This window comes from Zootoca vivipara, chromosome 4, assembly GCF_963506605.1.
Source record: "Zootoca vivipara chromosome 4, rZooViv1.1, whole genome shotgun sequence".
In the NCBI taxonomy this organism is placed as follows: Eukaryota; Metazoa; Chordata; class Lepidosauria; order Squamata; family Lacertidae; genus Zootoca; species Zootoca vivipara.
Genome location: NC_083279.1, coordinates 72,045,636 through 72,070,650, shown reverse-complemented (window position 1 = coordinate 72,070,650; position 25,015 = coordinate 72,045,636). Strand labels below are relative to the sequence as shown.

The 25,015-nt window shown below is 38.8% G+C and overlaps 1 protein-coding gene across 23 annotated transcripts in view; it reads left to right on the top strand.

Annotated features, from left to right (window-relative positions):
* Positions 1-25,015, top strand: part of ZBTB20 (zinc finger and BTB domain containing 20) — a 496,349-nt gene that overhangs the window by 231,167 nt on the left and 240,167 nt on the right. For all 23 annotated transcript variants that reach the window (XM_035115418.2, XM_035115408.2, XM_035115410.2 and 20 more), the window contains one exon: positions 11,039-11,121. The gene's annotated coding sequence lies outside the window, so the exon portion shown is untranslated. The remainder of the gene's footprint in view (positions 1-11,038; positions 11,122-25,015) is intronic.

Genomic DNA, 25,015 nt, shown 5'->3' with positions numbered 1-25,015 from the left:
TAAGAGTGTTAGCCTAGAGGCTCTCTTGTCTCCCTGTCTGTACATGAAGGCTAGAATAGTGCCAGGTTCCAAAGAAGTATGCGGATGATAACTTGAATAATTCCTTGAGATTCTGTTATTCAGTGATGAGCAGGGCAGGAAGGCTGTGTGTGTGTGAGAGAGAGAGAGGGGGGGGGATACACAGAGAGATACTGTGCACACACGTACACAGTTAGTGCAGTGATGGCCAAACTCGGCCCTCCAGGTGTTTTGGGACTACAACTCCCACCATCCCTAGCTAACAGGACCAGCGGTCAGGGATGATGGGAAATGTAGTCCCAAAACAGCTGGAGGGCCTAGTTTGGCCATCACTGCAGTAGTGGAATGGTACATTTTGAAGTGCATGAGTTAAATGTTACAGCCCTGTAGCTATGCTCCCAGGAAAGTCTGTAGCCATACCCTTAGGGGAACCATATACAGTAGACACACAAAGAGCAGCAGTACATATCACAACACCCAATTTATTAGGATCAGTGCTATGCATCGTTACCTAAGAGTTAGCTCTATTGAAGCCAATGGTGCTTTGCATCTGACTGCTTAGGTTTAACTTGTAAATCATACCAAGTTTTAACAAAATTTCTTCAGCCAGCTTTAAGTCTGAAGTGGCAGTGATATTGTGTCACTCTTTAAACTGCTGGTGTGAAGAAGCAATGCTATCAAAAGAAAGGAAAAGAAGTATATAACCTCTGCTTGATCAAGTTCCTCATTCTCTGCCTTCCTCTTTATAAGTATATTGAAATGTTTTTTTGGAAGGTGAACTAGCTGGTTTCTCTAAATGCCACGGCAGAACATCCTGAAGCCAGTGAGTTATTTTATGGTGTTTCTCTGTTCTTTCCACTTCCTCTTCATTTGTGTTGGGATGCATTTAGGTCGTCTATTGAAACCAAATGCCCTATTTAAATAATGATTTAAAAAAAGACCCAGCCCACAACATGCCTTATGTTTCTAAACTGTGGAGAAATGTTACCTGCCATAATGAGTTTTCTGGAGATAAAGGAAGCAATGGTTGTTCATCATGTGAAATCTCACAAGATAAATGATAACTTTAACACAGTAAAAATAGGATTTCACACAACACCACGGTTGGGATCTGATTCTGATCTCATGTACCTGGGTGCATATAATTGCCTTCCATTGAGTTAATTTGGGACTTCACAGCAATTGGGATCAGAGCTTGTTATGCATTTTTGGAACATTTTGTGGCAGACAGTCTCTTTACTACAAGATAGAAAATAGCATTCACAAATAACAGCAATATTCTTTGTCTGGCAAACTTTTTTTTAGGTTTGACCCAAAATGTGTTTAAAAGTCAGAAAAGTGATACATTTCAATAGGCATTGGCCCACTGAAATAGAATGCATGTTTCTGGGATAATCACTAAAGGAGTTTTGCATACTTAAAAATGACTGTGTTTTCCCCTTTGGGTTATAAAATTCCAAACAGCTCGGTATGCATAGATATGTGCCATTATTTTAAAAGTACGTTCCACAGTGTGGATGTGCTTGTTTCTGATATAGAATCCAAGTCAGTTGTCTTATTCTTACATGTGGACTTTAGTTCTCTATTGACTGTAATGCAAATAATTCAAAGAAATATTCATTGCCCAGGGTAGTGTGTATTGTCAATAAACTGGAAGTTGAGGATCTACAGAACAATTCTAAGGTTGGGCTGCCTAATAGGATACAGAATGTTCCTAGAGAGGCAAGGTTGCTGAATTTCCAAATGTAATGGAAAGCCTAACAAGCTCCCCCTTTCAAACCTCCTGTTCCTGATCACCTTTCTGTAAAGTGACCATTTTGGTAATGGCCTGTGTCCTGTCTTGAGCCTCATATTTTGAGCTCAGTATGTGAAATCACAAAGTGTGTGAGTCTCTAAACTTAGTGCCAGCCCCAAGATGATTTGTTGTTGTTGTTTAGACGTTTAGTCATGTCCGACTCTTCGTGACCCCATGGACCATAGCACGCCAGGCACTCCTGTCTTCCACTGCCTCCCACAGTTTGGTCAAACTCATGTTCGTAGCTTCGAGAACACTGTCCAACCATCTCATCCTCTGTCGTCCCCTTCTCCTTGTGCCCTCAATCTTTCCCAACATCAGGGTCTTTTCCAGGGAGTCTTCTCTTCTCATGAGGTGGCCAAAGTATTGGAGCCTCAGCTTCAGGATCTGTCCTTCCAGTGAGCACTCAGGGCTGATTTCCTTCAGAATGGATAGGTTTGATATTCTTGCAGTCCATGGGACTTTCAAGAGTCTCCTCCAGCACCATAATTCAAAAGCATCAATTCTTCGGCGATCAGCCTTCTTTATGGTCCAGCTCTCACTTCCATACATCACTACTGGGAAAACCATAGCTTTAACTATACGGACCTTTGTAGGCACGGTGATGTCTCTGCTTTTTAAGATGCTGTCTAGGTTTGTCATTGCTTTTCTCCCAAGAAGCAGGCGTCTTTTAATTTTGTGACTGCTGTCACCATCTGCAGAGATCAAGGAGCCCAAGAAAGTAAAATCTCTCACTGCCTCCATTTCTTCCCCTTCTATTTGCCAGGAGGTGATGGGACCAGTGGCCATGATCTTGGTTTTTTTTTATGTTGAGCTTCAGACCATATTTTGTGCTCTCCTCTTTCACCCTCATTAAAAGGTTCTTTAATTCCTCCTCACTTTCTGTCATCAAGGTTGTGTCATCTGCATATCTGAGGTTGTTGATATTTCTTCCGGCAATCTTAATTCCGGTTTGGGATTCATCTAGTCCAGCCTTTCGCATGATCTGCAAATAAACAGGATTTAGGTTCCACATTTTAGTATTGCAATACTAATTCAAATAGCCTTAAATGAGAGGCCAGTTAAGAATAATCTGCATGCAAAAGTGATGTTGGTCATAGCTTTCTTAGTTTTTAAAAACTTTTTTTTTTCAACAGGAAATTTTTCTAGATTTCTTCTTGCCATTTCTGCCTGTCTGGGCTGGGTTGCTGCTTATTTTTTATCTCATTTCTAGCCTTAAAATTTTGTTCTTGATTGTTGCTATGCGCCAGGCAGCACGCATGCATGTATGTAATGTATATGTGGAACCCGTGGAGCCATGTCCAAATTTAACTCAATATGACGCATTAACAGCAGCAAGAAAATCCAGACACAGCAGAAAAATATTCTAGTGTTTGTTGAAAGGTTAGCAAGGGACGTTTTGCCAGTCCTTTCAAAATATATTTCCACATATTGGCTATACTGACACTTGAAGTTGTTCAGCATGTTCACATAAAATTCCATAGAATATTCCAGAAGCACAATTAAGTTGCAGCTGCATTTCCTTCTCCATGTGTACCACGCATGTTAACCAGGCATGAATTGGCACTTATGGGGAGATTTCCATCACTGTCATATAGGGCTCCCCGTTGTTGCTTGTGTTTGACAGTAATTTAATCTCCCCGTTCTGAGTTCACAAATTCTTTAATCTGTTTGCTATCTTGTCTCATCCCTGCAGCAATTTTATTAAACTGAAAAAAAGAAAATGATATTTGAGCACTGAAGTGTCTTTGCAGAAAGCCTTAGGTCCTGCTTGGATGATTTATAGTACTTTATAATAGAAAACTCTCTGAATAATATCATACCAAATGTCCATATCACAAATCCAAAATAGCAATTCTTGCAATGGTCAAAGCACAGTCATCAAGACTTTGCTTTGCAGAGTTAGGAAGGAAGGGCTGCCAAAACTGAAACTTCAGCAGCTAGAAAGCTATACACAAAACTGAATTCAAAACTGATTCCCAGCTGTGCAAGCAGATAATGCCACCATATTGCCCATGGTGATATGTGATCCAAGTAACTGTTGCCATCACTCAAAAAGTAGTGATGGCCACCAGTTTGGACATCTTCAAAAAAAGATTAGAAAAATTCATAATTATTATACTAATTAAATTTCTATTCATAAGGATTAGGCTGCCCATGTTGTAGGCACTATGCCTCTTAAATGTCAGTTGCCGGGAATCACTAGTGGAGAGAGTGCTGTTGCACCCAGGTGCTGCTTTCAGACTTACCACAAGCACCTGGTTGGCCACTGTGAGAACAAGTCTGCTCACCTTTTCCAGTGTTTCCAGTGGGCCGCATTGTGGTCAAGCATCTAGGCTCTTTCAGTGATCTGGCAGGGGCCGGAGATTGATGCCCCCCGTGCTGTCCTGGTCATGTCACCGGGGCTGGGGGGGGGCTACGGCCAGGGGTTGCTCTGCTGTCCAATCAGCACTAGTGGGGTCGTGACCATGGGAAATGTTAATTGTGGTGCGGCTGGGGGCCCCTCGTCTCTCACCCTTCACTGGATCCCAATGGGAATCCCTCGGGGTGCCCCTATTTGATGTAAGTCATAGGGCTCCCCCTATTGGTAGTTTACTCTTAGAGGGACTCCTTGCAGTTGGGCAGGAGTCAAGACAGAGCCTGGCTTCACCCAATGCCCAAGCCAAACCGCTCACATCTGTAACCAATAAAGGTGTGGCCTATTTAAACCCATAAACCTAAATACTTGTGTCCGTGTGTTTATTACCCACTAGGGAACTGCAGGTCATGGGGCCTTGACAAACAAGTTGCTGCTCTAGATGGGCCATTGGCCTGATCCAGCAGGCTCTTGCATTGGTATTCCAAATGCCCAATAGAAATCGGGTACACTTGGTTAATTCTTATATGCATGTTAAAGACAAAAAATGGTGGCAGTCTGTTTTTCAAATTGGGGAGTTTTAGAGGAAAGCATGCTAGCTGCACATAACAAACTGTACCCAGGGCTATGTACCAAGTTAGCTGCTACATTACCCCTATATGTCCCTGCTTTGGGTATATTGTCATTTATCTAAAAGCCTTGGAATATAGAATATTTTCGAGAGAAATCAGATTGGAAAGGGAGAGACTATGATTCTTTCATGACTTGCCATGTGGGGCTGTTACGAATTTCTGTACAACAGAGCCAGTTCCAAACATATCAAATTACAGCTGCCCAGTTATAGAATTTCCAGTTCTGACGGCTTGTAATTTATTTTTGTCTTTGGAATCTCAATGCTCTTTATTCTTGGTATCATTCCATGCTATATACAATTGTTCCATGTTTCAATTTAGAATTCATAATTTAATTGGATGAGCTGTGAACCTCTAGCTATTTGAACTTCTCATAGTACTACTGACATGGAAAAGTTGGCTGTCACTTCCTGAATGATCATCATCTCCAATTCAGACATATTTACATTAAAGCTAAATATAGTGCTGTAAACTTCTAAGATATTTTAGTTCACTGAGTGTCCCTTTGCAGAGGAAAGTAAAAATGTTGTGTATAAAAAGAACTAGAATTTTTTTTTTCTTATTGGAAGTCTGAAGTACAGGAGAATCTTTGACACTGTGTCCTATACACCCAAGGGAGAAGAAGCCACACAAATAACTTTCCCAGTTTTTTCAGAGCCTGACTTATACATGAAGTTACATGTGAGATGGCTTCCTAAAATATATTATTAAAATGTATTTTTAAAATGTAAGCATAGGAAGTGGGGTTCTTTTTGAATTGGGATGACAGTGTGCAAGTAGGAGATATTTAACTCTTCCTGCCATAACAAAAGTTGATGGTTCTCTGACGCAGTAACTAGTGGTAGAAAAAACTCCCATTTGCATTAATGGGGGGCTTCCTCCCTCCCCCCCCCCCCGTCACAAACTGTACTACAGGGTGATTTTGTCCCAATTGCAGCAGGGAAAGGTTAAACCTTTCCTCCTTGTATGATGTGGCTCCAATTCAAAATGGACCCCCATTGCTACTAGTAAATGAAAAACCTCACAGGAAACGGCAGGGAACACCTTTAACATTATGTGCAGAATTAGACCCCCATTTCAAAAAAGGACTGAAATCAGGGGGAAGTTTACAGGTGATTAAAGTGTCCCTTGTGTTAGTCTGCATGTCATTTTGGGAGCCCTTCGAATGTTCGAATTGTAATAAGAAATTGTGCAACAGTTTGGAGACGTCTGTTTGGTTTACCGTGCCTGAATCCTCCAATGGAACTGTCTTTTTTTTTAATATAAACTTTATTGAGATTAAAATACACAAGCACACAAAAAAGATACCAAAGAAAAACACACATTAAAAATACAAAGAAAAAAGAAAAAACGAAAAAACAAACAGATACATGTATAAGTACAAAAAAAAACCTAACGATGTCTAAGTAACAATAAATCATAATTCAAATACGAATTAAAATTAACTGTCATACTGATAGGAGACTCTGTACTGCAGACAATACCAGGAAAAGGCAAAGTTTACTTGCTTGTTGTGCTTTTATAAATGAGTAACAGAACTCCACCCCCCATGTTATGATATAGATTTCTTATCTGGAATAATGTCATATTTGTTACTAGTACTGAGACTGTGAACTGGTACTTTCTAATTTGCCCACCAGCATGTTCTTACAATAATGGTCTAGTATAATCTAGACAAGAGCATTCACTATTTCAGTCCCTTTGTAGCAGGTTCCAAACAGGAGTGGGGCTAGTAGAGCTATTTTCCCAGCTCAAGATACTGATCAAACATTTCAAGTATTCAAAGCACAAGAAGCTCCTGAAAAGATTTATAGAATTCATTGCAAAGGCCCGGGAGATTTGCCATTTGGACGGTCCTTTATACCATTTTGAACTTCATCTGTCGATATTTCTGTTTCAAATGGAACTTTTTGTTCTGTAATCTGTGGGGGTTTTCGTTTTTCCAAAAAGCTATGTATTCTAAACTATTAAATTCTGTCACTGTAGAGATTCCTAGGGGTGCAAAACTTTGTTGTTGATGTTGACAAATGTTTCTCTTACTGCTTTTTATAATTGATTTCTTCTGAACAGTTGAGGCTATAATGGCTGGGGCATTAGTGGGATAGCATATTTTTGAAAGCATACAGTTGGCTTTCTTTCCAGATTTAAAAAAAATCATTGGGCACATGAGAGAGTTGCTAGTGCCTAGAGATGTGGTAATGTTGCCAAGTTGCACATGATTATCTTCGGCTTAAGCTTTTGTTTCTTGGGAAGTACCAATGATCAGTTGTTGTTGAAGAGATATTAGCATCTTTCCCAAGATGATCTGCTGAGAGGGCTGCTTTGGTTTTCATCATCTAGGTAATGGCCTTCCTCTAATATACTCTTTAAATGACCTAGGGGAAGAGTGTCCTTTTGTCATTTCTTTCAAATCTCTGCTATATATAGGCTTACTGATAAATTTGGAAGAGGTTTCCTTTTTTTAGCTTGTAGGAGAGAAATCTCCAGATGGGGACCCAAATGCTGACATCCTGTGCTTTGTAGATAATGTTGGATGGGGGGGTGGATTTGGGGGGGGGGAGAGAGAGAGAAGGGTGATACGACATAGGTATCATTCATCTCGGATGTTAGAAATCTTGCTATTCCTATTACAAACCAGTTCAGAACTACTAGTTATCCATCATTGTAGAAAATGAAAAGTAGCATCTTCACAATTTATGTTTCATCAGTTGTGTATTTGTTCACTCTTTACAGAAGAATATAAGTTATTTTTTTAGATATGGCTTGTTGATTAGAGCTGGTTCATTTGTGTTCCTGCTTTACATGTGCAGTTCAGTCATAGCTGCCAAGTTATCCCTTTTTTAAAGGGATTTTCCCTTATGCTGAATGGGCTTCCTCGTGAGAAAAGGGAAAACTTGGCAGCTATGAGTTCAGTGTCAAGAACCTTTATTCAGAAATAAGTTCTATTGAGGTTAACACAGCCCTTTGCATGCTGTCTTGGGAATAAGCCTCACTGAAATCTGTGAGACTTAATTCTGAGTTAACACACATAGGATTGCACTGTAAACGCCCCAAAATGTTTTTATATGGGAACAATAAACTATGCACGGAATGTATAAAACATTAAAGAGTATTTCAAAGTGATATATTTGTGTGAGAGAGAATTCGCTACCAAAAATATGTGAAAAAGCAAAGGGTATTTGTGTACCAACACATTGCACCTCTTGAAGTAATTCAGGTTGTTTCTGATCTCTTTTCACTGCCAAATATTTAATTAGTATTATTTCCTTTTGAATTTGTATAGTATTTGCTTCTTAAGTTTGGAAAATCCATTTCCCCCCTAAATCAATATAATTGGGTTTTGTGTATGTATTTTACCAAGTTGGAAATGGTTGTACATTTATTTTGTACAGACTTCTAAATTAATGTAGCAATTTGCAATATTAAAGTGCATGAGGTACCTATATCAGAATCATACTTTTTGATGATGTTATCCTCCACGTAATATTTGTTCCACTGTCCAGTAATAAACTATTGAACAGTTATAGTCATGACTGCGCATGCTGCTTTTTGAGGGGTGGGGATGAGATTCATTTAGTAAATGATAAAATCCTATATCCTCACAGCTGTTGTTTTAATAATGAATTTTTGAAACAATATGCTTACTGTGTTTTAAATTAGCCCATGTCAAAATCTAGGTGTTGTTAGTCACACTACTTGTATTCAAATTTCAAATCAGTAAAATGCATTTGCTTCCTTGTGTTGTCTTGACTGTCTTGGACTTCCTCGTGTTAGACAGTTGACCCAATCCATAAGACATAAGGCGCTGCCTTATACTGAGTCAGATTGTTGGTTCATCTAGTTCAGAACTATTTGCACTGACAAGCAGTGGTCTCCAGGGTTTCAGACAGGGGACTTTCTGAGCCCTGCGTAAGGCACCAGGGATTGAACCTGGAACGTTTTTCACAGTCTTTCCAGTTAAACCTAGTTATGAAAGCAATGCTGCTTAACTTAGTTGCAGCTATATTCCATTGGTGTTGGTGAGTCTTAATCATAACAAACTTTAGCTGGTTTGGAGGCAATGTAGTGGCAATGCACTCTCAACAACATCATGAATGGAGATTCACTGCCTTTCAATTTCTTCTTTTGCATATTTAAAAGTGCTTCCAGACAGGGGTTTCATATGGAAAACAGGTTGTTCTTATATCACAAATGGGTAATTGCCAACAGGTCCCCCCCTCCCCTAATCTTACTATATATTATGAGGAAAAGATTAAATGCAGGGAGATTAAATGGAGAGAGGAATATCACCCACCCTTTTGATGCCAACATTGCTGTATGGACACTGAGGAGCACGATAAAACCCTAGTCCGGAAGCCACTAAGTCTCACTAGGTTGAAGGAGACTTACACACAAGGATACATGAGATTATAGGTTGGGCCATGAATATTGATCAGAAAGTGAAGCAGAAGGCCTTTAAAATGTACCATGGAAGTGGTAACAGGTTCTGTGAAAACATGCACACAAAGATGTTTTTATAGAGTCAATAGTGAATAGGAAGATAATAGTGTAAAAGTAAAGGTTTAAAATGAAGTACATTGAATATGCAGTGGGCAAGTTATTACCTGGATTTTTAAAAACAATTATTGTGTACTAATGGGAATTAAATACCCTATAATTGAAAAGAAAAGACTGCACAAATATATTTTACACTTCCCTTGACAAATCTTGATGTATAAACTTGGAAAACATAAGGGTTGAAAAACACAATTGCTTGTTTCCAGTCCTTGCACATGTTTTGCAATCTCAATTTCAGATATATCCATGTAATTCTAAGGGCAGCTATCTATGATTGTTTTCAATAAAATTTGAGATTCTCTTAGATCTAATGAGAACGTTAAATTGGTATTTTGAAAACTACAGGAAGCCTTAAAATGATATATTCTATTCATGGTCTCTATCACATTTTATTAAAAGATTTTCCTGAGAATCTCCTGGTAGGATATTTTCCTTTCAGGCACCAGCACAAATAGTTATGCTACGGGCATGGGTAAAACTGTAATTAAGCTGTTAAATAGAAAGTATACTTAGATAAGGTAAGATAGTCCATACATAAAAACCCAAGGCTAGAATAGAGCTTCATTGGTTTGGCTTTGAATTGTGACCATAAAAATAATGGGGAGTACCTTGCGTTGGTGAGTTGATGGTTTCTAATGTTGCAGCAGAATAATAAACAACCCAGTACTGAATCTACTTGCATAGCCATACGAAACATTTCAGTTATATATGGTTATTCAGTACAACATAGTCTGGATATTTTAGGTGAATAGTCATAGGATAATTGAGTACTGTGTGACCTATAGCTTTATCAATATCTTCTAGTTTAATAAATGTGTTTGTAGTGTTAGGTTGACAGTCATACTGATATGAGGTTTATGCACATCTTAATGCACTACATTTGGTGGGCTAAGAATGTTAATGACCACTTTGCCAATGATGGGTTGATTATGGTTTTGGCTGACATATTTTGCCTGTAATGAAGAAGCAATTTGAGGGTTGCACCACAGGCTATGATCACACTTGGAACTGCCACCATAAAAATGGCACCTCTATTGTAAAGTTGTTTCGAGAAGTGACCTCCAGGTTGTTAGTGTGGTTCTGCTAATGCTACAACATGGAGGCAAGCAGTGCAGGCAGGGTGCCAGTATTTACAGCATTTTGTTAATAAGGCTCATTCAGAATAACTGCCCAATGTTGCTGTAAAAGAATTAACAACTGTTGCTTTGCACCCAATCCATAATTGCAACAGGGTGAATTTAAGATAAGAACAATTAGCCTATACGTAGCTCAATACACTTTCCAAATCCCACCATACATAAGATGGCTCATTCAGACCAGACAAACCTTTTCATTGCTCAGCTGGGCATAGGCTATTGTGTGTGTGTGTGTTTCCCAACCTCCCTGGAGCAGATTTTGGAGGTTCATGGTAGAGGAAAGGAGGAGGCCTATTGTATGAGCACACACACTCCCAGTTCTAGGTTGGATTGCACCCATTGATCAACTTACTATAAATCAATATTTCTTTTGAATATGTAGAAAATGTGTTACAGCTGTCGCTATGTAGGATGAGTACCGTAAGTTTAAAACATAGTAAGACTGATTTCTCTGCTTCTCTCACACACATTTAGTTCTATTATTTTTATATGTATGAAAATGCAGTATGGAGCCAAACTCTAACTCAGTGTTTCTCTTGAATAGCTTCCGTTGTGCTGTAATCGGTTCCAGAATGATGGAACTTGGGAGATTCATGTGACTAATGAAAGCCATTCGGAGATAAAAAGGTAAGTTGTAATATTAAGGACCAAACTTGATGTTGCATGACAGAGTTCCCTCACTTCTGCATCTTACTGCACCCGTTTGTAACAGGTATCTTGTGATGTGTTGTTACTGTGTCCTTTGCTTTCTGCTCACCCACCCCACATGCTACAATGATGCTACAATACTTACTGTTGGCATTGTGTGTGTGTGTGTGTGTGTGTGTGTGCACACACACACACTTTTAATGAGAAGGTTTGTTTGTCTGCTTGGGGCTTTAGTTCCTTGTTCATAAATAGCAGAAACAGTACTACCTATCCCTTCACACACACACACACACACCCCATTACCTCTACTTCACCTGTATAATTTAGTCCAGGGTTCAGCAACCTTTTTCAGCCATGGGCCAGTCCACCGTTCCTCAGACCATGTGGTGGGCCGGATTATATTTTGGGGGAAAAAATGAACGAATTCCTATGCCCCACCCCCATTCCTATACCCAGAGATGCATTTTAAATAAAACCACACATTCTACTCATGTAAAAACACCAGGCAGGCCCCACAAACAACCCAGAGTTGCATTTTAAATAAAAGGATACATACATTCTACTCATGTAAAAACACGCTGATTCCCGGACCGTCCGTGGGCCTGATTGAGAAGGCGATTGGGCCACATCTGGCCCCCGGGTCTTAGGTTGCCTACCCCTGATTTAGTCACTATATTGCAGGAAATTCCAAAGGCAGGCAACTATACCTCTTTACTTTACACATATGTATTATGAAACGGTATATAATTTGGAGAGCAAACTTTCGGCAAAACAATAAGAAATCCTTTCTTAGAGTTAAATGTATTTGAGTAGGGGCTTTGGGGGGCATGTTTCTGTTTTGGTATTTACATTAAATATTTCAAAGGCAAACACAACTGTATAAGTTGAAACATTAGAAAACTATCATTTTTGAAAGTTATTTATTGTGCATGAACATTCAGATGCACAACCCCAACCCCACCTGTAGCTTGAAATAGCATAGCCCGGGAAAAAGCTTTTGTTCTTGATTCTATCAATTGCATCAATCAGCCCTAACTCGACTCTTGAGATGCCTTCTTTCATAGTCTCTGCTGAAGAGGGTATAGTTAGTGATGGAAAGAGCTCTTGTGGAAGTCCGCCTTGTTCACCTCTTGTTTTGTATAATTCAGTTTTTTCATTCAGTTCCCGATTCTGCTCCCTTTGATGTCAATGGACAATAGCCTGTTGAGTCAAAGAAGGACAAGAATTCCTGGGTACATTTGAATATACCACTTAAAATTTTCACGGTCAGCAGAAAGCTTTCGGCTTTGGGGCTTCCTAAGATTTGTTAGCAAGTGAGACAATGCACAGTGAATGAAAGAAGGCTCTTGTCAGATTTAAGCATTCTACCCTCCCTGTCAGAGTTGATTCAGTACTACAGCTGTTCAAAATAAATGGTGCAAAAAGCACTTTGTAATGCTACCCCCCTTCCCGGTCTAATTGTATTGAGGACTAAATTAATAAATCCCCCCCCCCCAATTTTTTGTCCTTTCTGATTGGAAATCAATTTTAGAAAAAGTTCATACGGGTATCTAGATCTAGTGTTAGAAGTCTGGAGGGAGTAGACTCTGGGAAAGTGATATTGGTCATGCCTGTAAATGGCAAATACATGCCCTTTTTAATATTGATATCAGTAGGGTGGAGATAAATTAAATTCCTGTAAATAATCACTGGCCGTATATCTTAGTGAGTTATATCTGAAACAAGTGTACTGTACTTAAGAAAAAGAGTGGAATTGTAAAAAATGAGATTTTCTTCTTTCTTGGATCTGTCAAACTGTTGCCTGTGTCATTCCGTGGGTTTGGGGAATGTATTGGGCAGAGAAAAGGTGAGGTGCTGTGAAATAAGACTAATATTATCTAATATTATCAAATATTATCAACAGATAGGCTGCTTACTGCATTCAGGTGTTTAGATAATGCTGCACTTAAAAACGATATCCAGATTCTGTAACCACAAAGTTTAATGGAGTTACTAGCACTTAGTGGGTAAATTAGTAAAACTAATTAGAATGACACAGGTACAAGAAAACATTGAAATAATCAATAAATTATTGACCAATAAATTAATTAATATGCAAGGTTTCAGAGATTCTGAAAATTTGTGCAGCTGTAAATTACAGTTTGTCCATTAAAATGGTGGAAAAGGGTGCAGAAGTACCAACTTCGGCAAATACACCTTAAATAGTAAAATAGATCTGCACAGGTATACATCCGGATATGTACACACTTTTTCCTCTTCTAGTGGAGTAAATGAAAAGCTTTAGATAAAATTTAGTTCCATCTAGTTCCAGTCTAATTTAGGGGTGTTTGAGTACCGTAAAATGAACTTAACATCAGAACTTATTATTGTTGTTATTGACATTGTTTTTATGCTATTCATTATTACTGCCTGAGCTTAGATAATATCAACAAGAAAGGAAAGCCAACTTGATCTTAATAGTAAAAGTAGTATATGGTAAGCTATGAAAAATGATGTGGAAAAGAATACAAAGAACAAATTCTGTCCAAAGAAGGCCACCAAATTGCCATCATTCTTAATTTATAATTTTGCATCCTAACTTTCCATCTCTCAGAAGAGTGGATAAATTTTCAGAAGCAAAAGATAGACAAAGATCTCAAATTGTACAATTAACATTAGTTGTGGTTTTTTCCTACAATGGCTGAAAAATCTTCAGTTACAATATTTTAGAAAATTCACATAAAAAATAGTTGTGTAACCATTGCCTGGTACCTGAATTTTGTAACTTGCTGGACGAACTAGTACTTTCCTCCTGACATGTGTGGTTAAATCTGAAAAGGTTGAAAGTGAAGAGTGCCCATGATGCTGTCTTTTTAATTCCTAGGGTGTTTTTTTTAAGGGTTCAGACTAGAAGACAATCTATTTCAGATCTCTCTCTTTTTTGCTTTTGAATTCACATTGAGCTCTTTCCCTTTCATTATATTCCCAGGAAAATGTGTGACTTCTGCAGAGTCCATTTCCCTTTATTCCCCAAATCTCTGGATGTGTGGATTGAAAACACACACACACACACACCTTCCATGCCCAACATTAATTATTTTCTGCATGGCAAAAACAAAGACTTTTTATTTCTATTATTGTTTTTTTTAAAAGTATTTCAGTCATGTTACTAATGTTGATAAAAGTAGGAAAATATTTTTGAAAAGGTTTTTTGTTTTTTGTTTTGGTAAAGGGCTTGCTTAGTAAAAATCTGTTTTGATCAATAGGACCAGTACAATGAATTATTCTCAGCAATGGATAAATGATCGTGTAGAAAAGTTGAATTTTCCCGGCCAATTTCATTTGAATAAGGAAGAATATGTTGAAAGAGAATTTAATCCACTATTCCTATAAAAGTCTGTTTATTACTATTGTCTTAAGTGTACTCCTTCTAGACGTAGTGATTCAGCCAGCCTCGTCATTTGTATCATATTCCTATGGATTTATCTGTCAGAGAAACAGAAGACCCTTGTGGATTAAATTTTTTTCATATAAAGATCCACTACTTTGCTATTTTGAGGTCCATCTAAAGGAATCAGGGGCATTGTAGTTCAGGTTCTTTTTTTAACAGAATAGTGTAGTACAGTGGTACCTCGACTTACGAAGGCGATCCGTTCCGCTGCACTCTTCGTAAGTCGAATCGTTCGTAAGTCGAAGTGTCCATTTTGCGCATGCACAAAGTGTGCGCGCCGCTTCCGCACAGGCTCAGAATGCGTGCAAGGTGAAAATACTTCTGGGTTAGCGGACTTTGGAAGTTGAAACCTTCGGAAGTCGAGGCATTTGTAAGTCGAGGTACCACTGTATAAAATTTTATCAACTCACCAAACATTTTATGGGCCCACTCTCTTGTATGTACTGAAGTGTCACTGAGTCTGGCAAACTACTCATGTGGAAGGAATTGCTTCCTGCCCTGGGCAGGCGACTAACTGAAAGTTGGTGGATGAAGTGTGACTGATACTGTTCAGAATGTCCTTCATACAACAGAGGGAAAATTATTTTTGTTCAAAAGGTACTTACTAGTTGAGAACTGATTTCCTTGATAGTCTGTTGAGGTTTTTTTTATAGGTGTTTATTGTCATTACTATTGTTGCGGCACTTTTGCAACTCTCTGGTTTTGTGTGTTGTTGTTTTGGTATTTGCATCTATATAGTAGCTAAGGGTATATTTTTGTTTTTGTTTTCATGATTTCAATTATTTTCCATTTCTGTAAGCTGAATTATTTTGTAAATGGAATAAAATTATATTTGCATGTCCTGCGATGTACTCTAGGCTTGTGAGGTTGCCCCCCCCCTTTAGGTAAAGGACTTTTCATCTCATTCTTTCAGTATATTTCAAGTAGCTTCCTTTTAAAAAATATTAATGCAGTGTACTGTAGGGCAGTGTCATGAAAATTAGAACAGCAAGGGTGCATGATTCATACATTGTGTTCAAGATGTCCCCATAATTTATATCCAGAACACTAACTACATCACAGACAGAAGTCGCTTATTTATCAAGTGACGAAAGTAAAGTTCAGATGAGGCCACAGATATTCATGGTGCACACAGTGTTGATTTATTTTGTAAACAGACCATGGGTAATTAATCATAAAATCAAACTTTGCTTTAAAGCTCACATAATGTCATTAATTTCTGTTACATACAAGGAATCATTCAGGATAATGAGTCATTCATGTCCAGCTACAGCTAGCTAAGGCAAAGAAGGCCAAATTCAAGACCAGCTTGACAAATATATCACTACAGTGCTAAACTCAGAAGTAAGAGACACTGATGTAGCTTTAGCACAGTGAGAGAATGCATGTTACATCTGATCCCATTGCAACATCACTATTAAACCTTTCTAACGGATGAACCCCAAATGCCCCCCCGTTCATCTGAATAAATTGTATGGTTCCCTTGACTTGCTTTTGTTTGTGCGCAGTGGTGTTCAATTGAGGTACTTAAGCCACTTCTTTTGATGAGGCTCTTGATCTTCATTAGATAGAGAACTTGATAATGTCAAGAGCTTTATCTTTTGAGGCTGTGGACACAAGCCTACCTGACCATGTTAAAGGTTATAATAGCCTGTAGCTGTGATCCAGCAGAGGTGGTTTGTGAACACAGTGGAGAAAGAACCATGTCTACTTGTAGATCATGCTTGCACTTTTCTGGATAGTAGGAGCACCTTCCTTGCACACTGTGCAATTCTGTAAGCTTTTCTTTTCTTTGACTGACTCTAGTTAAAAATATATTGCAAACCTGCAAATTATTTTACAGAGAACCTTTACTGAGCACAGATCTCCTGAGCACAAACATAATCTAAATAGCAATACTGTATAATTACGGTCAAGTCTTCAAGGCTCTACAGCAGGACAAGGCCTGTATTTTATTTTATTTTAAAGATTCTATTCCTCAGTTTCACTAGATGTAATACTGGGTATTTCTGTTCTCTTTCCCTTAATTTTTGGTTTCTTGTATAGTATAGTTTTTTCTGTACACATTTAATGGTTAGGTCCATTCCACCCCATTTAAAGTAGCACTTCCTTAACTAATACAAATGTGTTTGGTATTTTAATCTAATTTTGTGAAGCACATTGGATTGCATTTCTATTTTTTAAATATGTTCATTTAGCTGAAACAAGTCATAGTTCTCTTAACATACATTCAACAGTGTTTTACAATAAAGCTATGTATAGGTCAATCTCTTTAAATTTGGTTGACTTTTAAGCAAGGCATTAATTAGCACTGAGTGGCTGGAGAAACCCAGCCACATGGGTGGGGTATAAATGATAAATTATTATTATTATTATAGCACAAAATAAATGAAAATGAAAATCATAATTTTGTATCACATAAATTAGGAAATATTTAAATTTCAGATCATGCGACTTCCCGAGAGAGACTCCATTTATGGTTTGAGCATGCTTGACTAGTAAAAAAATGAATTTATCCACAAGAGTAAATCAGTTTCCAAATGGATAGAGTCTCGTGGCACCTTGAAGACTAACAAGTTTCTAATGGCACAAAGCATATGTAGCTTGATAAAATTTTGTACACTTGAATCAGAGTACAGGTGACAGAAATGAATTGTCTGATAAATTGTAATTCATGGGTTTCACTCTGGAGTTTCTTCTGAATTCCTTTGTTCAAGGTCAGTTACAGTGTCCTGGTAGCTCAAAATGTTCTCCTGATGATTTATGGATATTGCCCAATTCTGATGTTGGATTTGTGTCCAGTTACTTCCTTTGCATAGAAATTGACCGGTTGGTCATATGTAGAATGCAGAAGGACATTGCTGGCAGATGATAGCATATATCACATTGGAAGATGAGAAGATAAATGAACCTGTGATGTTGTGGCTGACATTATTAGGTTCTGTAATAATGTCACCTGGGCAGATCCTGGGCTAAATTTGGCATTCAGTTTATTGCATGGTCTCGTCTCTGTTTTAGTTCCTTTGTTATGTTGCCTGCTGTAAGTCACTGTTTTAGATTGAAGGCTACCTGTAATGAAATGCAGGTCTACCAGTCAAGATACCTGAGAGGAAAGTTTAATTGTCCACAATAGACTATGACCTGTGCCCAAAGCTGCTTATAAAGTTTCTGGCATTGTGACTGCACTGATTCAGGATTGGTGCACATGAAGAAGAACCCACTCCACTGTGGTTCATATATAGCTTCAGTGGCATCTTGCCTCCATTGTGTGCAGTTGAAAATAGTCATGTATGGCATGCTACCCACTCACCCCTTTTCTGTGCTTAAAATCACACACATCACTTTACACATGATTGGGTCAATCCTGTACTTAAATATATGGGCTGCCACTGTCATGTCTAGTTTGGTCTTCAGAAACCGAGAGAAAATAAAGTTCTAGATCAGGTGAGATAAGTAGTCCATTGTTTTTTTTCTAGTGTTGGCTTCAGGAATAATAATCTTGTTCAAAGTAGAAGTGTTTGTGTGTCTCAATTTCGGTTTTGTTGCTCCATTTTAACTACTCTAATGATGAAGTTGGCAAAATATTTCCCTTTAAATTCTCACAGTAATCTTCACAAACAACTGGATCATCCTGCTGTGGTGCAAACCACTTCTTTCGCTAAACACACACACACACACACACACACACACACACAATTCTGTTCTTTGTGCAAGGGATCTGCAGAGGAATTAAGGCAATTAGATCTCTCTATATAGGCATTGTCTTTTATCGCTTGAGCCTGGGAAAGGGCTGAGATGGAGACTTCTGGTAGTCTGTCATAGATCTGCACATGTGGGGGGGGGAATGGATCATGGCTCCCACCACTCTTTGCTTCTCCTGGTTCATGAAAATCTTATCAATTTTAGTGTGTTATTTGCAGAGATTTAAATGATGCATGTTCAGCGTAATGCCTAGAACAGTAATTTTCAAGGAAGATGCCCCACTTGGGTTGGTTTAATTTACAGGCCCTGGAGAAACCCCAAAATAAGTTTGTAGAAACAATGAAATCTGTTTGTCAAATGTTGTTACAGGATGAGCAAATGTCATAATAAAAGCATTCTTGTAGCAACTATAGGAACAGAATTAATGAATAATTTGCATCAAATTATTTATTTAATGCAGTTAGAATGTTGTTTTTACTCATGTAATATTCACAATTAGACGACAGTCTCCTTGAGCTATGGCTGCTTCTGAATCAGGATTTGCATCCTATGGGAAATGCCATAAGTGTAAATATTACCTTTATTCCAAAATATGCTGTTTCAAATAAATATTCGACCATTACATTTTCCCAAGGAACGAATTTTTAGCCGACCAATTCCACGCACCCCTCCCAAAAAATATATGAATATATTCCCTATGGAAGTTTTATTTAAAGCAAACTATGAATTAAACTATCACCATGTGTTTGACAGACATTAATTTTGTAGTTTATGCATTCTTAATGAAAACGGAAAGCAAGGCTAAGATATGGTACTCATTCACTGAGCATGTACTTTTAATTTTATTAAAATTTAATTTTATTAAAACGATTTAATAAATAACTTAAAACATTATGGACTATTTTATTTATGCTTTTGTTGTTTTGCATGAAACTGCACCTTTAAAGCCCACTCCTTGGCACATTTATTCAGATGTAAATCCCACTTAATTCTGTTGTGACTTTATCTCAAGAGCATAAAACTGTAGCCTTGGGCTTCCTTCAGCATTGAAATTTTGGCTACAGATTTCTTCCTATTCTGAAGTTCTGCAGTGCTTGAGTGCACCGTTAGCATGGTGTAATAGAGTCTTGGACTAGAACCCCCCTGCCCGGTTTCTGCTCCCCCCCCCTTTATATCCCAGGCTATCTCTAAGGCTCCCTGACTCTCAGGAGAAGGAATGGCAAGGAATTTGCCATTTATTTACAATTAATTGTTTCTGGAGCTGAGGTTTTACATTAACTCGTACAACTAAGTACTGTATGAGAAATATTAAGACATTTGAATTTTCTCTAAACAGAGAACATCCTGGCATAACACATCCTGGCAGTCAGTTGCCTAACCTGCTGTAACAAATATGCCAAGACAGCAAAAGATACATTTCCTTAGCTTTGTTTTGCTTTCTTGGGGGGGGGGGGGTAGCTCTTTCTGTCTTAGATACTACCGTAGGAATAAGTCACATTTTAAAAGTATCCTATATTGTTCAAAAGCTTTAAGCCCAGGGTGGGTGGGGGAGTCAATGCCAGGAGCAGGATCGACTGTAAGACTATTACAAATTTATCTAGGGTATTTCAGTTTCATGGGAGAACTTTGCTCGCTTGTACAGTTGTGTGACTCCCTTGTATGGAGTAGATCCCATAAATTTTATGTACAGTAAAGATCCACTCTCCTAAGAACTGTTGATTTGCCTGAGCCCCAGAGAAATTTTCTCACAGTTCTTCCCGTGGAGCCTGTCACTAGCAGTCAAATAAGGACAATTTTACCATTCTCTCCTGCTGCTCAATTTTTTTTTCCAATGCCAGTACATGTATTTGTTATTCTTTATAACTCCCTTTGAAGTTGGGAATCCAAGGGGAATCTAAAACCGACCAGATGTTTCTGATGCTAGAGACACAGAAGACGGCAAAAGAATTCAGTTTAACTGAAACTTAGCACTGTATGAATGCTGCTGCAGCTAAAATTCTGTCTTTGTTAGATTTAATTATTATTTATTTTTATTTTTGCACTTGCAATCCAAGAGGGGTGATGCCTCATGTCACTAGCCCAGGAGGGGGAAATGGATGAATTACCCAAGGAAGCAGGGTATCAGCAGCTGCCTGTGTTGATTTCCCTTATGGGGTTTTAGTTCCACTACATTGCATGTTTCCCACCCACACTCTTTTATAGCTAAGGAAAATGACTTACGTATTGCACTGGGTTTGGAGAGCAGATAAGCAGATCGGTCCAGTTGGGTGGTCAACACGTAGCAAGCACTTTAGAGAGAAAGAAAAAGGAGCAAACTTAATAGCTTCTCTCTCTCTCTCTCTCTCTCTCTCTCTCTCTCTCTCTCTCTCTCTCTCACACACACACACACACACACACACACACACACACTGAGGGAGGAGAGGGAGAGAGAGAGAGATTCCTCTTTTGTGTGCTCTGTGGAAGGTCACCAACTTTGGCTAGAATTTATGAACAAAAAGAGACGTGGAGGTTGTCAAAATATAAGTGTCTAGAGAAATAGAAAAGGACAAATTTACTGTAGAAACATTATCTTTAAACTGATGTGATGTTACAAATAGGAAATAGTACAACCAGATTGCTCCATCTTTCACGTGACATCCTTTTTGATATTTGAAGATGGCTATCATATCTCCCCTGTCTCTTCTTTTCCATGCTAAACGTACCCAGCTCCCTCAACCGCTCCTCATAAGGCTTGGTTTCCAGACCTCTTTATCATCTTGGTTGCCTTCCTCAGCACACCTTCCAACTTGTCAATATCCTTGTGGCACCCACTACTGAACACAGTACTACAGGTGTGGCCTGACAAGGCAGAATAAAGTGACTTCCCTTGATTGAGACACTACTTTTAATAATGCAGCCTAGAATAAAATTGGTGGTGTTGTTTTTTGCTGCTGCATTACACTGCCCGACTCACATTAAGCTTGTGGTCTGCATAGATCCAGGTGTGCCCCACCTTGGTGTCATTGATGAGCACCCCCTCAATTCCTTCATCCCAGTTATTTATAAAGATGTTGAACAACAATGGGCCCAGGACAGCAGCACCTCACTTGTCCCTTTTTTCCAGGATGGTGAAGAACCATTAGTGAGCACTCTTTGAGTTTGACCTATCAACCAGCTACAAATCCACCTAATAGTTACCTCACCCAGCCCATATTTTACCAGTTTCTCTGCAAGAATATCATGGGGGACTTTGTCAAATGGCTTACTGAAATCAACATACAGTACACACACAGTGTTTCCCTGATAGTGATGTCAAGCTGACTAGTCGGTAGTTTGTTGTTGTTTAGTCGTTTAGTCGTGTCCGACTCTTCGTGACCCCATGGACCAGAGCATGCCAGGCACTCCTGTCTTCCACTGCCTCCCGCAGTTTGGTCAAACAGTGTTCGTAGCTTCGAGAACACTGTCCAACCATCTTGTCCTCTGTCGTCCCCTTCTCCTAGTGCCCTCCATCTTTCCCAACATCAGGGTCTTTTCCAAGGATTCTTCTCTTCTCATGAGGTGGCCAAAGTATTGGAGCCTCAGCTTCACGATCTGTCCTTCCAGGGAGCACTCAGGGCTGATTTCCTTAAGAATGGATAGGTTTGATCTTCTTGCAGTCCATGGGACTCTCAAGAGTCTCCTCCAGCACCATAATTCAAATGGTGCTGGAGGAGACTCTTAGTTACTCGGTAGTTACTTGAGCATTATTTTTTTGAAGATAGAGACATTTGCTCGCCTCCAGTCCACAAAGATCTCACTAGTTCTCCAAGAATTCTCAAAGATTATAGACAGAGGCTCTGAGATTACATTTAATGTAGTTTCAATCTGCCTCCCATACTCCAGGTCAATTTAAAGGCTTTCTTTGGTAGATCATAGAATGGTAGTTGGAAGGGAGCCTGAGGATCATCTAGCCCAGGGGTTGTCAACCTGGTCCCTACTGCCCACTAGTGGGCATTTCAGGATTCTAGGTGGGCAGTAGGGGGTTCTGTGGCACAAGCTGAATCCTCCTTCCATCGAGCACTGGTGGGCGGTAAGAAAATTTTACCATCAAGAATGATGCATTAGTGGGTGGTAGGTATAAAAAGGTTGACTACCCCTGGTCTAGCCCAACTCCCTGCAGTGCAGAAATACTGTATGCAGCTGTCCCATACGGGGATTGAGCCTGCAACCTTGGCGTTATCAGCACCATACAATAACCAACTGAGCTAACTTAGCTCATATCTGATCGTAATTGAGAAACTCATATTTGGAGTAGCTTGTTTTAGAGAGAGAAATTGGTAAAATCTATCTCACTAATGGATAGATACAAATCCATCTACTTTTGGTACTTAAACCACCTCCAAAATACCCATTAGCTATTGGCATGGCAGACATGCCCCTATGTTTTTGCTTATACTTTTTGTTTTCCTGTTAAAAATTAAAGTCACAGCCATGATGTCTTTGTCACAGTAATCATTCTGTCATCAGACTTGTTTGTCTTCTGGGCACACTCTAAACCTTTTAAAGTCTCTGAGGGATTCATTGTTTTGCTGTGAAATTCTGTATATGATATTTTGTTCTCTTTGCAGTGCATTTACTTTTTATCCTCTCCCATCATGTTTTTCCACGTTGCACCTACATATATATATTTGGAAACCCTGTAAGCACTAAATATACAACACCTTTTCAAAATATTTTGATTATTGAAACACCCACTTCATGCAGCCTTAGTATATATGAGGATCCTGGTTTTTTTTTTATTGAATGATATAGGGAAAATATTTTATAAAATGTTTAGTATGGTGATCCTCAAATGTCTTGATTTGATGGTCAGAGAATGATACTCCATGGATGATAAAAAATAAGTGAAATAAAAGTATTTTCTCAAAGTATCTTCTGATTTGATAAATCATATTTTCAATATATTTGAGTGGTTGGGCTTTTCTTTTGTTACTTCTACCCCCCCCTTTGGTTCTTACCTATTGTTCTAGCTTGGTCTAATAATACAAGGCTTATAACTTGGGGATTAAGGGGGGGAATTTCCCCCCTCCATTCAGCATGCTGTCAGAAGTTTTTGTTAATTCACATAATCAGAAATTAGTATCCTGCCAAGAGAGTTGTTTTCATGACCTTATTACCAGAACACAAGACAAAGGTTAGAGTAATTCTGGGCATGAACAATGTAATTGCCTTTATATATTTATTTCATTTTTATCCCACTCTTCAGCCCAAAATAAGGATCCCAGAGTTGTTTACAAATGTCATGGATAAAACATTGTCTTGCAAATATCACAGATAAAAAGACGTGGCACAAAAGGAAAGGGGATTGGGGGCGAGGAAGAAAAAAACCTCAGGCATTATTTCTTAAGTTGCAGAGCTTTTGTAATGATCAACTGGGGTGAAATGTTGCTGGTCTTTCAGGAGAGCTGATGGAGAGAGACTGTGAATTATCTCCTGTGGCCTGGTGGAATAGTTGCTGATGACAGTTGAGGTAGAGGGCTGGGTGACATCCAATATTGGTTAGAGTAGACCCACTGAAATAAGTGAACTTAAGTAACTTTAATAATAAGTTCCCTGTGAAATACCCTCTTTTCAGATGTCAAGGAGATAAAGAATTACACAACTTTTAGAAGACATCTAAGGCAGCCCTGTAGTGGGAGGTTTTTAATGCTTGATGTTTTTATCATGTTTTTAGATATACTGTAAGCCGCCGAGAGTGGCTGGGATCACCCAGCCAGATGGGCAGGGTATAAATAATAAAGATTATTATTTATTATACTGCTCTTCAGCCATATTTCAAAGGTAGCTTACATAAGAATTAAACAACATAAAAATACAACATAAAAATAAACCACCTAGATGGCCATTCTAACAGGTTTATAACATGGTTTTTGTTCATTTTTTTAGCTGGTTTATACTGTTCTTGCTAGCTGGAATTTGGGCCATAATTAACATGTCATCTGCACCAGCTGTACATACATATTGTTTGTGGAATTCAAAAAGGACTTTTTTGTACCATGGTTTGAGCTGTACCAGTGCTCCACAATGCTGTATATACCCTGGTAGATGATGTATAGCCATCAATACCAAAGTGGTCAGTTCCTAAGACAGGATTTAACAAACTGCCTACTGCCAAAGTATTTAACAGAATATGTAAGCAAGTGAAGACTGGGGGAAGATGGCACATAAATGAGTGAAGTTAAAATTGAAAATTCTGCTTTGTTGTATATAATTGTTACAGCTTTTCTGAACCTCTCTTCTCTTCAGTCAGCCATTGGAACAAACGCCTGTCTGCTTGCTCCAGCATCAGGCATATGCTGTAAATACAAGTTTTTGCAGTAATACAAGTTTTTTGGCCTTCATTATTTTTTACCCCTGTTGCTGCTAAGGGTGAATGCTTGACTGCAGGACTGCACCTTATCACAAGAGGAAGTTCTGAGAGTGTCGTGTGCCACAGGTGCTGACCACTTGCAAAACCAGCTCATGGCCCAGCAGATTCAAGCACAAGAGAATCTCCCCTCCTGTGGTTTCTAGTGTCTGGTATTTAGAAGCGTTACTGCCTCCAGGGGTGGAGGCAGAGCATGGCCATCATGACTAGTAGCTATCAAAAGCCTTCTCCTCCATGAATATGTCTAATCCTCTTTTAAAAGCCAATCCAACACCATCCCTAATTACTTATGTAAAGCACTCATTCTCTTAAGCCCTTAAATGTATATAAGTGGGAGAAAGTGTTCACAAGATTGA